The sequence below is a fragment of the Callospermophilus lateralis genome, chromosome X (assembly GCF_048772815.1).
Source record: "Callospermophilus lateralis isolate mCalLat2 chromosome X, mCalLat2.hap1, whole genome shotgun sequence".
Classification (NCBI taxonomy): domain Eukaryota; kingdom Metazoa; phylum Chordata; class Mammalia; order Rodentia; family Sciuridae; genus Callospermophilus; species Callospermophilus lateralis.
In genome coordinates this window covers 88,283,205-88,296,438 of record NC_135325.1, presented here as the reverse complement: position 1 = coordinate 88,296,438, position 13,234 = coordinate 88,283,205, and the positions used below count along the sequence as shown (strand labels likewise).

Sequence of the window (13,234 nt, the reverse complement as noted above, 5' to 3'; positions counted from 1 at the left end):
ATATCAAGTTTTCTGGCCTCATTAGCAAGTTTACCTCTGTCAAGAGGAGGAAGGAGGACAGGCAGTATTGCTAACTGGTTATGAACACAGGCTTTAGAATCAGGACAGACGGGGATTCACGTGCTGACTCTGCCACTCATTAGCACTGTGGCCTTGGGAAAGAGATGGGAGGAATTTTCTTCTATAAAACAGGGACAAAAATAGGACCTATGTCTCACAGGTTTTGGAGAGGATCAATTGTGATAAGACAAGCAAAGTATTTGGCACAATGCCTAGCACATAGCTAGCCCTTAATACACAGAAGTTATAATTATTCTGATTTCAATAAAAGTCCAACCCTACTGTGAGCTACATCGGCAATAGCTGATACTAACTAAACTTGCAATTCATTTAAATTCACTTGTTCTAATTCTTTGCTCACATAATAACATTCTGATATATGACTCGGCTTCTCTTGTCCAGCTGCCTATAGGGAGAGGATACTACACCACATAGACTAAGTTTCCTTATCTGTCAAATGTGGATTGCAATAGTACTATCTCATAGAGTAAATGTCAAAAGTGAATGCTTGAAATACTTTGTTTGGTGCATGGTACATTATAAGGAATAAAATAATTATTAAAGCAGAATAAAATAAGGAAGTGGCACAAGCCTGTAATCCCAGCAGCTTGGGAGGCTGAGGCAAGAGAATCACAAGTTCAAAGTCGGCCTCAGCAACTTAGTTAGGCCGAAGCAACACAGTGAGACCCTGTCTCTAAATAAAAAATATAAAAAACGTCTGGGGATGTGGCTCAGTGGTTGAGTACCCCTAGGTTCAATCTCTAGCACCAAAAGTAATAAGTATGAGCTATTAATAGCCTAATCCTTACTGGATACCCTTTGTCTTCTCCTCTCACTGAAAATTCCATCCAAGCCCATGGCAAGTTCTATTTCTTCCACAAGGCCTTTCTAATAAGAGACACCAAATCTTTTCTCCAACAGCCCGAAGTACTCACTGGGTTTTGAGATTTCATTTAATTTGGGACATTAGATGACTCACTCTTGTTACACACAATGTTATAGTTGCACTCAGAGCCAGGATCTCATTCCCAATTTTTCTCTCCTGACAAATCTTAAATTGCCTTTGGTAAACTACTGAACAAAGTCCAAAGCCCTTTACAGGGTAATTGAAGCCCTCAACATTGTGGCCTCCAGATGCCTTGCCAGTTTTATCCTTCACTATCTTGGTTTTCACTTGAACCTCAATTCCCACATTTCTGCACTAAAATGAATAATAGTGCTTAGCTGTAGTATCAAAGCCTCAACTGTTGATTCTATGCAGGTATGAAGTGCTTTCTGGACATTTCCAAGTAGGTGTCACTTTGGACTTTAGATCTGGCATGCCTAAATCTGAACTTGTCATCTTCTTTCCCTAACTTCTTCCCTATCTATTGCTCCTCATAATGGGAAAGGAGAGGAACCTCCTCCATCGAGTAGAACTCCAACTGAGAAGGGTAAAAGGAAGAAGGAAATCAAAGTCACCAAAAGGCAAATACTGCAGAAATAACTTGCAGGCAAGAGCCGCTGACAGATGCTGTAATTAGTGATGAAAGTATTATCAATTTTGTACGTAAGATACTGGCTAATTAGAAACAGAAAAACAGAAATTTTGCACTGGTGTTTGAAACCTGAGATACTACCCTAAGGAAGCGACTGAGTTTAGTATGACAGGAATAACACATGTCATCATGTACACCATGATATGATATCTAGAACAGTGCATCATTTCCATGATAATTTTAATCAAACTGTATAATCTTAATCTATTCATGAATAAAATATCACACAAGCCAAAACTGAAGACATTCCACAAAGAAACTGAAGAGAACTCTTCAAAATTATAAAGGTTATGAAAAAGAGTAAGGAAACTGTCATGGATTAGATGACACTAAGAGAAAAGTTTAATGCAACATGGGCCCCTGGACTGGATACTAGAAGAGAAAAAGGACATTAGTGGAAACACTGATGGAATGTGAATAGAGTATGTAGTTTATTTAATGGCACTACACCAACATTAATGGTTTTGACAACTGTACTATAATTATATAAGATATTAACATTAGGGGAACCTGGATGAAAGATATACAAGAACTATCTGTATTATCTTTACAACTCTCTGTCAAAATCATTTACAAAACAAAGTTTTAAAAAGGTATTGTCAATCACCAAGCCTATCTTCAAATCTTAGAGCTATCTTCGATACCTCCATCTTTCTCAACCTCCCACATGTAGTCAGCCCCTGTCCTATCATCTTGCTATTTCGGTATATCTCAAATCTGACTTCACCGTTTTCCTAATTCAGCCCCTATCATTTTCTTAAACTACTACAGCAGTTTCCTATCTGACCTCCAGCTCTCTGACATCTCTCTCCTCCTTTAATCTAGTTCATATACTATTGCCAGGTTCCTAGTCTTAAAATAGCACCCTGATCATGTTATGCTCATTCTTAAAATTTTCAGGTGACAGATTTATTGCAGTCCTTATCAGAATCCCAGTGACTGTAGAAACTGACAAGCTGATTTGAAAATTCATGTGGAAATGCAAAGAATCCCAAATAGCTGAAAAGAGCCTGAAAATAAGAATACTACCTGTTCTCAAAACTTACCACAAGCAACAGTAATACAGTGCAACACTAGCATAAGGATATGCATACGGACTATGGAATAGAATTGAAAGTCCAGAGCTGGGGGTTGTGGATCAGTGGTAGAGCATTTGTTTAGCATGTGTGAGGCACTGAGTTCTATCTTCAGTGCCACATAAAAATAAATAAATAAATAAAGGTATTGTGTCCATACACACACACACACACACATACACACGCACCATACACAAAGAAAGGACAGAAATAAACCTATATGACTGATTATCAACAAGGGGGCAATACCATTCAATGGTTGAAACAAATAGTCTCTTCAATAAATGGTGCTAGTTATTATTATCGACATGCAAAGAAAGAAGCTGGATTCCTACCTTAGAACCACAGACAAAAGTTAATCCAAAAATCAATCAAAGACCTAAATGTAACAGCAAAAACTATAAAGCTATAAAAATAGGAATAAATCTTCCTGATCTCAGATTTGACCACTGATTCTATCATATGACATCAAAAGCACAAGTAAGAAAAGAAAGCATGGGCTGGGGATGTGGCTCAAGCGGTAGCGCGCTCGCCTGGCATGCGTGTGGCCCGGGTTCAATCCTCAGCACCACATACAGACAAAGATGTTGTGTCTGCCAAATACTGAAAAATAAATATTAAAATTCTCTCTCTCTCCCTCTTTCTCACTCTCTCTCACTCTTTAAAAAAAAAAAAAAAAGAAAGCATGAAGTCAACTTCATCAAAATTAAAATATTTTGTGCTTCAAAGGACATTATTAGGAAAATAAAAAGATGACCCAAAGACTGGGAGAAATAATTTAACAAATCATGCATCTGATAATGATCTGGTATCCAGAATAAATAACTAGTTCTTAAAGTTCAACCGTAAAAACACAAATAATCCAACTAAAAAGTGGGCTAAGGATATGAATAAACATTTTCCAAAGAAAATATACAAATGACCAATAAGTACATGAAAAGATGTTCGATATCATTAGTCATCAGGGAAATGCCAATCAAATCTACAATGAGATAACACTTTACACCCACTAGCATGGTTAAAATTAAAGGGACAATTACAAATGTTCACGAGGGTGTAGAGAAACTAGAACCCTCCCACACTGTCAGTGGGGATGTAAAATGATGTTGCCACTTTAGAAAACAGCCTGGCAGTTCCCTGGCAGGTTAAACATAGTTATCATATGACCCAAAGATTCCATTTCTATACCCATGAGAAATGAAAGCCTACATTCACCCAAAAACTCATAAATAGATGTTCATAGCACATTATTCTTAATAGATGCAAGGAAGAAACAACTCAAATGCTCATCAATGGACAAATAAATATACAAAATGTGCCATATATCCACACCAAATATTATTTGCCTGCTAAGAGGAGTGAAGTACTGACTTATAGTATATGAGTGATCCTTAAAAACATTATAGTAAGAAAAAGCACTCAAAAATATCACATAGGATTCCATATTTATGAAATGTCCAAGGATCAAAATCTATTGAGTTTGTATGAAGTACATTAGCCATTGTTTAGGGTTGGGGGTAAAGGAAGAAGAGGCCGTGAGGGTGATAGCAAATGATAATATAGGTTCTTCCTGGGATAATGAAAATGTTCTAAAGCTGACTATGATGATGGCTGTACATACCTATGAATATACTAAAAACCATTCAATTCTAAACTTTTAAACGTGTGAGTTGTATGGTGTGTTTTTAAAAATCCACAACTTTGGAATTCTCCTCATTGCCTAGAGGAAAAAAAAATTCAAGCTCCTTGATTTGGTATTCAAGTCACCCCTTCCTCCTTCATCATCATTTAATCCCCAATAAGCATTACTGCTCACTACTCCCTTTGACCTGACCTTCTATCAAGCCAAGATCAATTTTTCACCATTACCCATACCCTATACAGTTCCTACCTCTGTCTTTCCTCCCACTATTTACCCCCTAGGATTCTCTCCACCCAATTCATCCTCAAAGGTTTATATCCTGCTTCTATTACAAGGCCCAGTTCAAATGCTTCCTCCTGTACAAACTGTTCTCTGTTCTTCAACCCTTACATAGTAGGTTCTCTAACACTGCTTATAGAAAGAAGAAAGGTAAGCAGTTTCTCCCACACAATGGCTGCCTCTGCCAGAGAATAAACCTTCCAAAGCATAATTATACTTCTTTATTCTTTTCCTGATTCACAGCATTTCACTGCTTTATCCCCCTTACTAAGTCCCTGAAAACAGTTCCAAACTGCCACTCTCTATTCCTCCCAAAACCCCGTCCTTGATGAAGAAAGAATATTATACTATGTCAGGGCTGCCGAGTATAGCTGTGTAGGTTGTGCACTGCACAACCCTAGTGGCGCCATTCAATTATAGTCTATGTGAATGGCACCCTCTCCTAGGGTTGTGCAGTGCATAACCGTTCGTGGCAGCCCTGCTTGGAAACATACCTAGAATTTGGGAACAAAGACAAAATAATAATAATAATAATAATACACTCAGAAAACCACTATAAACTACATTGTTGTTGAGAAATAGGCAATTTCCAAATCTTATCAAGAAGATGAAAAAGAAACTCAAGAGAATAACATGGTCAGATCACACAATTTTTGCATGGAATTTGAAAAAACCAGGAATATCAGCAGGGTTCAGGGGTTCACACCTATAATCCAAGCTACTTGAAAGGCTGAGGCCAGTCCAGGAAACAGAGTGAGACCCTGTCTAAAGAGAAAAAAGAAAACAGGAACATCTAGGAGAAAATTGTTATTGATGTGCCTTTATCTGCAAAGAAAAGGACATACATTCTGGTCATACTACAAACATGTATGGACAAGCAAAAAGGGACAGTTCTCCTTGGCCTACCAATCCCTACATGGACACTCACAAGACCCTTCGACTCCATTAGATTCTGATTTTAGATTATCCAACAAACCCTGTTGAAGTGATTTCAGGAATCTGGATATCAGAAAGGGTTAAGAGACACAAGTGTTACTGTTTCTATATAGGTCTCACTCTCATTATCAATCTATCAATTGGCATTGTACTTTATCAATATGACTTATATAAAGCCGGGGATTGTGACTCAGACCATTAGAAATCAACATCCCTGGGTAAGCTGATAAAAACTTGGCTTTGAGCCTGTGAACCAAATTGCAGAGTTAGGTCCATGCCAACTCTACCAAAGCTCAGACGCCCTCGAGTTCTGCCAGAGCAGTCAATTCATTCCCCTTTCCCAAGCACCTCCAACATATCAACAGTAACACAGGACTCTCCAAAACTGAACCATGAAGGACTGGGGATATGACTCATGATGAGAGGACAGCTGGTGATAGTCAGAACACATCAGACATTAGGTTCCTTTCTTCTTTTTGTCTCTACTCTAGTTGAGTTTAGCCTCCCAGTTTCTATTTGCTCTATCAAGCATATTTCATTTCACTTCTTCCCACCCACTCTAGATCTTCCTTGCATAACCCACCCAAACCCACTCTTCCTTTTCTGAACACCATTGGTACTTGCTGGTACTATATGTATAGCTGCCCTGCCCCCCTGTCTGGAAGGAATACATTCTGCAACCCCTAGTGGAGGTCTAACTGTGCAATTGTGCCAACTCCTATATACACTATGTGTTTTTCCTATACATATATGCATATATATCTATGATAAAGTTTAATTTATAAATTAGGCACAGAAAGAGATGAGAAGGACAATAAAAAATAACAAAATAGAACATGTACTGTATCATATTTTAATAAAAGTATATTTTAATAAAAGTTTTATTAATGCATAATAAAAGTTATGTGAATATGATCCCCCCAACACAGGCACAATTCTGCTACATTCAAGCTGACAATTAAGATAACTACTAAGTAACTAATGGGTAGATAGCATATATGGTATAGATATGCTGGAGAAAGCAATGATTTGAAACCTGGATGGGACAGAGCAAAACAACATACAATTTCACCATGCTATGCAGAATGGTTTGTGACTTAATATATAAGAACTCACTTATTTCTGGAATTTTCCATTTCATATTTTTGGGCTACAATTGACGGATGACAACAAACTGTGGAAAAGAAAACTGCATATGAAGGGAACTACCATATTTTTTCATTTTCTATTAGTGCATATCAATTATACAGACAAATAGGTTTCACTGTTGCATATTTGTACATGCATATAATATATTTTGGTCATTTTCACCCCCCTATTACCCACCCCTATTGATTCCTCTCTGATTCTTCTGAATAATAACAACAACAATTGGCAGCAACCTTTTTTTTTGATACCAGGGATTGAACCCACAGGCATATGACCACTGAGTCACATCCCCAGCCCTTTTAATTTTTTTTTCAGCAGGATCTCACGAAGTTGCTCAGAGCCTTAAGTTGCTAAGGCTGGCTTTGAACTTGCAATCCTCCAGCCTCAGCCTCCTGAGTTGTTGGAATCATAGGTGTGTGCCACAGGGTCTAGCAACAACTTTTCTTTATTGAATACTTACTGTGGGCCGAGCACTGCAATCAGCATCTTATATGTGTTGTTTCATATATTCCCCATACAAATACTATCATGTAAGTAATATTATCACTACAATTTACAAATGCAGAAAGTGAGCTATACAAAGGTTAAATAACTTGGCCTTGGTTCCACACAAATAAGTAAGCCAGAACTGTGATTCTAATGATCATGTTTACAGACAGTACTACCTCTTCTTCACTATAGGATAATTTGTCATTTGCTGAGTTCCCTCTCTCCACCCCTCCCATAGTGCCTACTGTGGTGTCTGACACAGAAAAGCTCTCCAGGACACACGGGCCAGTGTGGCCCTGCTCCCTGGCCAGAGCCCCACCTAGGAAACAAGCTGGAAGAGAAGGGAAGAGGACACAGTAAGCATGAAAAGACTTGAGCTTTTGGGGAGCCACAGGAGTCCTCTTCCTCTGACCCATTTAAGAGAGGATCATGCTGCTGCCTTGACCTCCATCCCAGAAAAATATTTAGAACAGGATGACCTGGTTGCCTTGAAACTCTTCATGAAAACTCTGAAGTAACAGAGCCTACACCAACTCGTGAGAGGGAGGGATGGTATCCAGTTCCCTGCAGGAAGGCGACCAACTGTGTCAGGGTCATAGCCACATGGGCCAGCTAATGTTTGCAGGCATCTGACACAGATCAGCTAGCTATATAACTATGATCAAAACTGGTGAGCATTCTGAGAGTGGGTGAGGAATGGCGTGGGATAGGTGTACTTTGAAAGAAGACAGGTTTTTTTACATCTGTTTAGGGCTCAGTCTTCTAATCTTTTAAAACAGGAATATGAATGCATGCTACTTGAAGAGCTGCTAAGATATAAAATGAGACTGCCCAAAACGCAGCTACTACACAATACCTGCATCAGTTCATTCTTACAGGGTTCTAGATACACACAGAGATGCAGGATACAATTCCTGTCTTCATGCAGCTCACCATCTGGAGTACGCGATCAACAATGATGAAGGTGGGAAGCAACTTACCCTATCTCTCCACAGGCCATTTTGTAAGATGAAAATCTGGTGGGGAACAAAACAGTGAAAACTTCTGGCAAGAGAAAAATTTTTGCTTCTGGGTCTTCATGGCTGATCTCCCATCCACACCTCTGTATTGAAAAATTAGGGAAGGAGATTCTGCCATTTACTAATTTGGAAAAGCAGCAGGTAAACTCTGTTCTTTTCTTTCACAGCATGCACCACCAATTCTCATTTATATGTAGCTGTGTTTTTGTTAAATGTTGATCCTCCCCATTGACTGTAAGCTCCTGGAGCATGTGGCTGAGTGCTGCTCCTCACTGTTGGTCCAGAATCTAACACAGTCACTGGAACATACAGGATGCTTGCTGAATGAACAAATGAGACACACAGGTATCTATATGCTGCATGGATATACTTGGTTACCTAACAAAAAGCACTTTAAAGGAGCTGCTTTATTTATCCACAGGGTACCACTCAAGATTTTCAAGAAACTGGTAACGGTGATTTACAGGGAAAAGAACTAGTAGACTTGGGATTAGGGGTCAGAGGGAATCATACATGCCACTCTTCCTTTCACGATGTTTATAAAATATAAACAATCAACTATAAATAGACCCAATAAGATGGGTCTGCTCTATTTGAAGCTGAAACAAGCAAAATTAGAGACTTTCCATAAGAAAGTGAATTACTGGAGGGCTGGGGATGTGGCTCAAGCGGTAGCGTGCTCGCCTGGCATGTGTGCGGCCTGGGTTCGATCCTCAGCACCACATACAAACAAAGATGTTGTGTCCGCCGAAAACTAAAAAATAAATATTAAAAAAATTCTCTCTCTCTCTCTCTCTCTTTAAAAAAAAGAAAGTGAATTACTGGAGGGAAGGGGAAGGGGATGGTGCCCACATGTGATTAAAATCCTAAAAACGGAGGGATTCTTAAGAATGAAGTTGATATGTACATGCTAACACGGAAAAGATGATTATAAAGGAAAAAAGCATATAGTGCACCAATTTTAAAAAGTACACACTGATAGATATCTCATTTTCAGCAAAAAATATGAAATGTTTAGCATTTGCTGGGGAAAAAATCTTGGGGGGAAACAACTTCCAGTGGTTACCTCTGAGAGAGCAGCTTATAGGGGATTTTTATTTGCTATGGGTCATATTCCTATAATGTTTTCATTTTTGGATAATGAGCACGTATTGCATTTATGTTAGAAAAACACCATTAAAGGCAGTTTCACCCTCCAAAACCCAGAGTTTGATTTTACTGATCACCTAGGACATGAGAAGGAAGTTGGCTGAAAGTTGGAGGGGGTTCAAAACTCTGGAAAGTTCTGAACAAACTATGCAGGGGAGAGAGGAACTGCTATTGCTCCACACAGATAATCCTTCTTCAAGCAACTGAAAAGATTTATTTTAATCCCTGACACTGCCTCAAGCCACTGTTACAGCCCAGATGCCATGCCAGCTGGGGAACTAGATATTTTCTGAAGAGAAGGCAACTCTTTTGTACGCACCAGTAATGACAGGGATCATCACACTGAGCCTCTTTACATTGCCAAGCTTTATGGGCAGGTAAAACTAAGGTATGGAAAAGGTTTTCATATTTCCCCTACCTGTCTCAAATAGCCCAGAACCCAGCTATTTGGCTTTGCTGTAAAACTCAGTGACTCTAAATCCTGAATGCTCCTAGGGAGTTTATTTATTTAAAAAAATACCAGATCCTGAGACTCATGCCTCAAAATCCTTACTCATATACTCGGGCTTGAGGCCTCAGTATTTCAAAGTACCCCAGGTGATTTGAATGTATAACCAGGTTTGCAAATTGCTGTTCCACGCACTGCTTAATACCCCGTACCCTTAGAGAAAGAGGCCTCAGTCACTATTTTTAAAATTCTTCTTTAAACAGTATATTCCCCCAAAGAAAGGCAGGCCAACGAAGTCTGTAACCAAGACAACAAGCTGGGAGCACAAAAGAGATAGGTCTTCTATGATTTGAAGCCAGAGGAAAAAGTATAGAGTTCTGAAAGCAGTCACTGAAAAATGAAATGTTAGCACATCAAATTCCTGCTTCAGCTTTCAAACTGGGTATCTTGACATAGATGCCCTACAAGCTGAAAGCAACTCGAAATTAGCAAACTAAATCTTTAAAAACCTGATTTCTTCTCAATGGAATCTATAAAAAAATGGGAATGTTTGCTTTGGGGGGAGGTTGCAAACACATTTTTTTTTCTTCCAAGCCTGCTCTCTCTTCCCCCACATGTACCTGACCCAATTGCAAAGCGGGATGACAATGAAACATGAAATCCACATGTGCTTGGATTTTTAAAAAGGGTTCTTCCTCATCTGTGCTCTGACCCTGGAGCTTGGGTCTTGTTCCCAACCAGGGAAGCTCCGAGATGGATGAAAGGGCTGGGGATGCTGCAAATTGAAAGCATCGGAGTTAGCCTTTTTCTTTCTTTTCTTTTTTTTTTTTTCCTAGGCAGGGACTATTCTAGAAAGCATACATCAAAAGGAAAATTCAGTGAGCAATGAGCTCAAATTGGACAAAATGTGATGAGGCATAAATGGACAAAAAAAAAAAAAGAAAGAAAGAAAGAAGAAAGGAAAGGAAAGGGAAAAAGAGCCTTTGTATCAGAAGGGGCTCTTTTCTGAAAACTGCTTCAAATTATAGCATTTTTCACATTTGCTTCACTCCAGGAAGTTTCAAATTGTACCTAACACCATAACACATTTTGCCACATGTTATGAAGACAAATTGAGACAGATGCAACTGGCCCAGAGTTTGGTGGTTTGGCTGTCACAAGGGGGAAGGAAATTCATGAATTCAGGAATAGCCCTGTTACACTGACACTGTTCCCTTAGCCCAGACAGATGGAAGTTTATTCAAAGTGACATTAAAGGGATATTACAAGCAGATCTGTGATGGAGCAAACCATTGATGGCTTGAAGGAATATAAAGATATATATTACCTTAAAGAGATGTAACGAGGGGCTGGGGTTGTAGCTCAGTAGTAGAGCACTTGCCTCACACATTTGAGGCACTGGGTTCGATCCTCAGCACCACAAAAAGATAAATAAACAAAATAAAGATATTGTGTCCATCTACAACTCTCTCTCTCTCTCTCTCTCTATATATATATATATATATATATATATATATAAATTTTTTAAAAAGAGGTATAATGATAATGTTGCCCACCAGCCTCTGAGAACTTTACATGGCCTGGTAGGAGGGTGCTTGCTCTCACAAGCCTTTCAGGTTCACTTTGTGCTTATGATCTTTTAAATTAGTCACCTGCAAAGTGTTTTCTTCAGTACAAAAGAAAAAAACAGCCTGAGGTGAGAGTCTGGAGCATATCCTACTAGAAGCCAGGTGGAGTACTGAGAGCTACGCCATCCCCTCAGCCAGCCACAAACCTACCACAAGAACCCAATCCTCATCAGTCCCAGGCTTACACCCAGAAAAGCACTTTCTCCTTCTTCTTGAACTATTGATGTTTCCTCTCATCACATGGGTCTTTCTCCTGAATGCCTTTTAACTCTAAGGTGATCCATTAGGCTGTATGTAAATCACTGTTCTTGCAGAGTCTATTCTGAGCAGGAGAAACTCTCCAAGAACCACAATGAGAAGGCAATAGGTATTCAAGGTCCAGGATGGATACACCACATGCAAAATGCTGTGCACTAGAAAGTGTTTCAGATTTAAGTTTTTCAAATTTTGGAGTAACTGTATTGACTTTATTACTTGAGCATTCCTAATTTGAAAATTCAAAAGCAGAATTTCAAAATTCTCCATAATCTGCAACTTTTTCCTGGTGTTATACTGTCATTTTCCCCATTCAAAATTATTCTAATTGTATATATTTATAGGGTACTGATAATTCAATACATGTAACCAATGTGTACTGGTCAAATCAGGGTAATTAACATGTTCATCTTCTCAGATATTATCATCTCTTTCTCTTAGTATACCTCAAACTCCTCTCTTCTAGTTCTTTAGAAAATATATTTTAAAAATGGAACACTTCATTAGTTTGTGTGTCATCCTTATATATTGGCCATGATAATCTTCTTTGTATTGTTCCAATTTGGGTACACATGTTGCCAAAAAAAGTACTAAATCTCAAACTTTTTGAGGAGCAAGTCAGCCTTCAGAAAATTATGGATTTCAAAACAATTCATATTTTTGGATTAGGCATAATTAACCTATCATGTGTAATTTTCAATAGTAAGGCCAGGCTACAAACCAAATGATCTAAAGCCTCCTCCTAGCCCTGCCAGAACTGCATAAAACTACTGCCACTACTTAAATGAATAATAACACCATTTATCAAACCACATGCTTATTAAATGCCAAATGGTTTAGAAAATTTAAAACAGTGTTACTAACATACTAGCAGAGGAATTTTAGCAAATTGCACAATCAAGAAATACCCACTGAGCATTCAGTTATGTTCTACACTCTACACATGTGAAATCCTAGAATAATGAAAAGCCATCTGTCATGTGTAAATTCTATAAGCAGTGCCTTGGGTAAGCTATACTCCTTTAGCTCTCCTCCAGGCCCAGTATTAAATGAACAAAACCTAAATTACAGAAGGCACTTTATGCATTACTTCATTCTCCTGTTGTCCCCTGTATTCCACCAGTAGTGGCCTTTGTCAAGAGATTTGAGACAGTCTCAAATACCCACAGAAGAATAAGTTGTTCCAATGTATTTAGACTTGAATTATGGAAATGTATGGCTCTGGAAGGAAATGCAATTGTCTGGAATCAGAAGCCCTAGGTTATTATAACCCCCCCGAATAGCTGCTAACTGAAGTATGGACTTGAACAAAAAGATAAAACAAAACAAAAACAAAAGCAAAAAAAACAAAAAACAACTCTGCCCTCTTGAAATTTCAGAGACCACATCTGAGAAAGAAGAGGGTTACGCCAGATTGGGAGTTCTCGGCATGGTTCAGCAGATCTTGGTTATATTTCATCAGGTGAGAAGTGACGCAAGTTAATGTATTGTAAATAATAAAGTCCTAAGGTTTCCAATTTATTTGCATATATATTCATTTGTATGACAATGATACCCTTTCTCACT

The 13,234-nt window shown here is 38.6% G+C and overlaps 1 protein-coding gene and 1 non-coding gene across 7 annotated transcripts in view; both read right to left on the bottom strand.

Moving 5' to 3' along the window:
- Tmem164 (transmembrane protein 164) overlaps positions 1 to 13,234 on the bottom strand; it is a 161,845-nt gene that overhangs the window by 100,991 nt on the left and 47,620 nt on the right. The window lies entirely within an intron of this gene.
- On the bottom strand, positions 12,153 to 12,256 carry LOC143639544 (U6 spliceosomal RNA). The gene has a single exon (XR_013154699.1). It is a non-coding gene; the product is annotated as a U6 spliceosomal RNA (small nuclear RNA).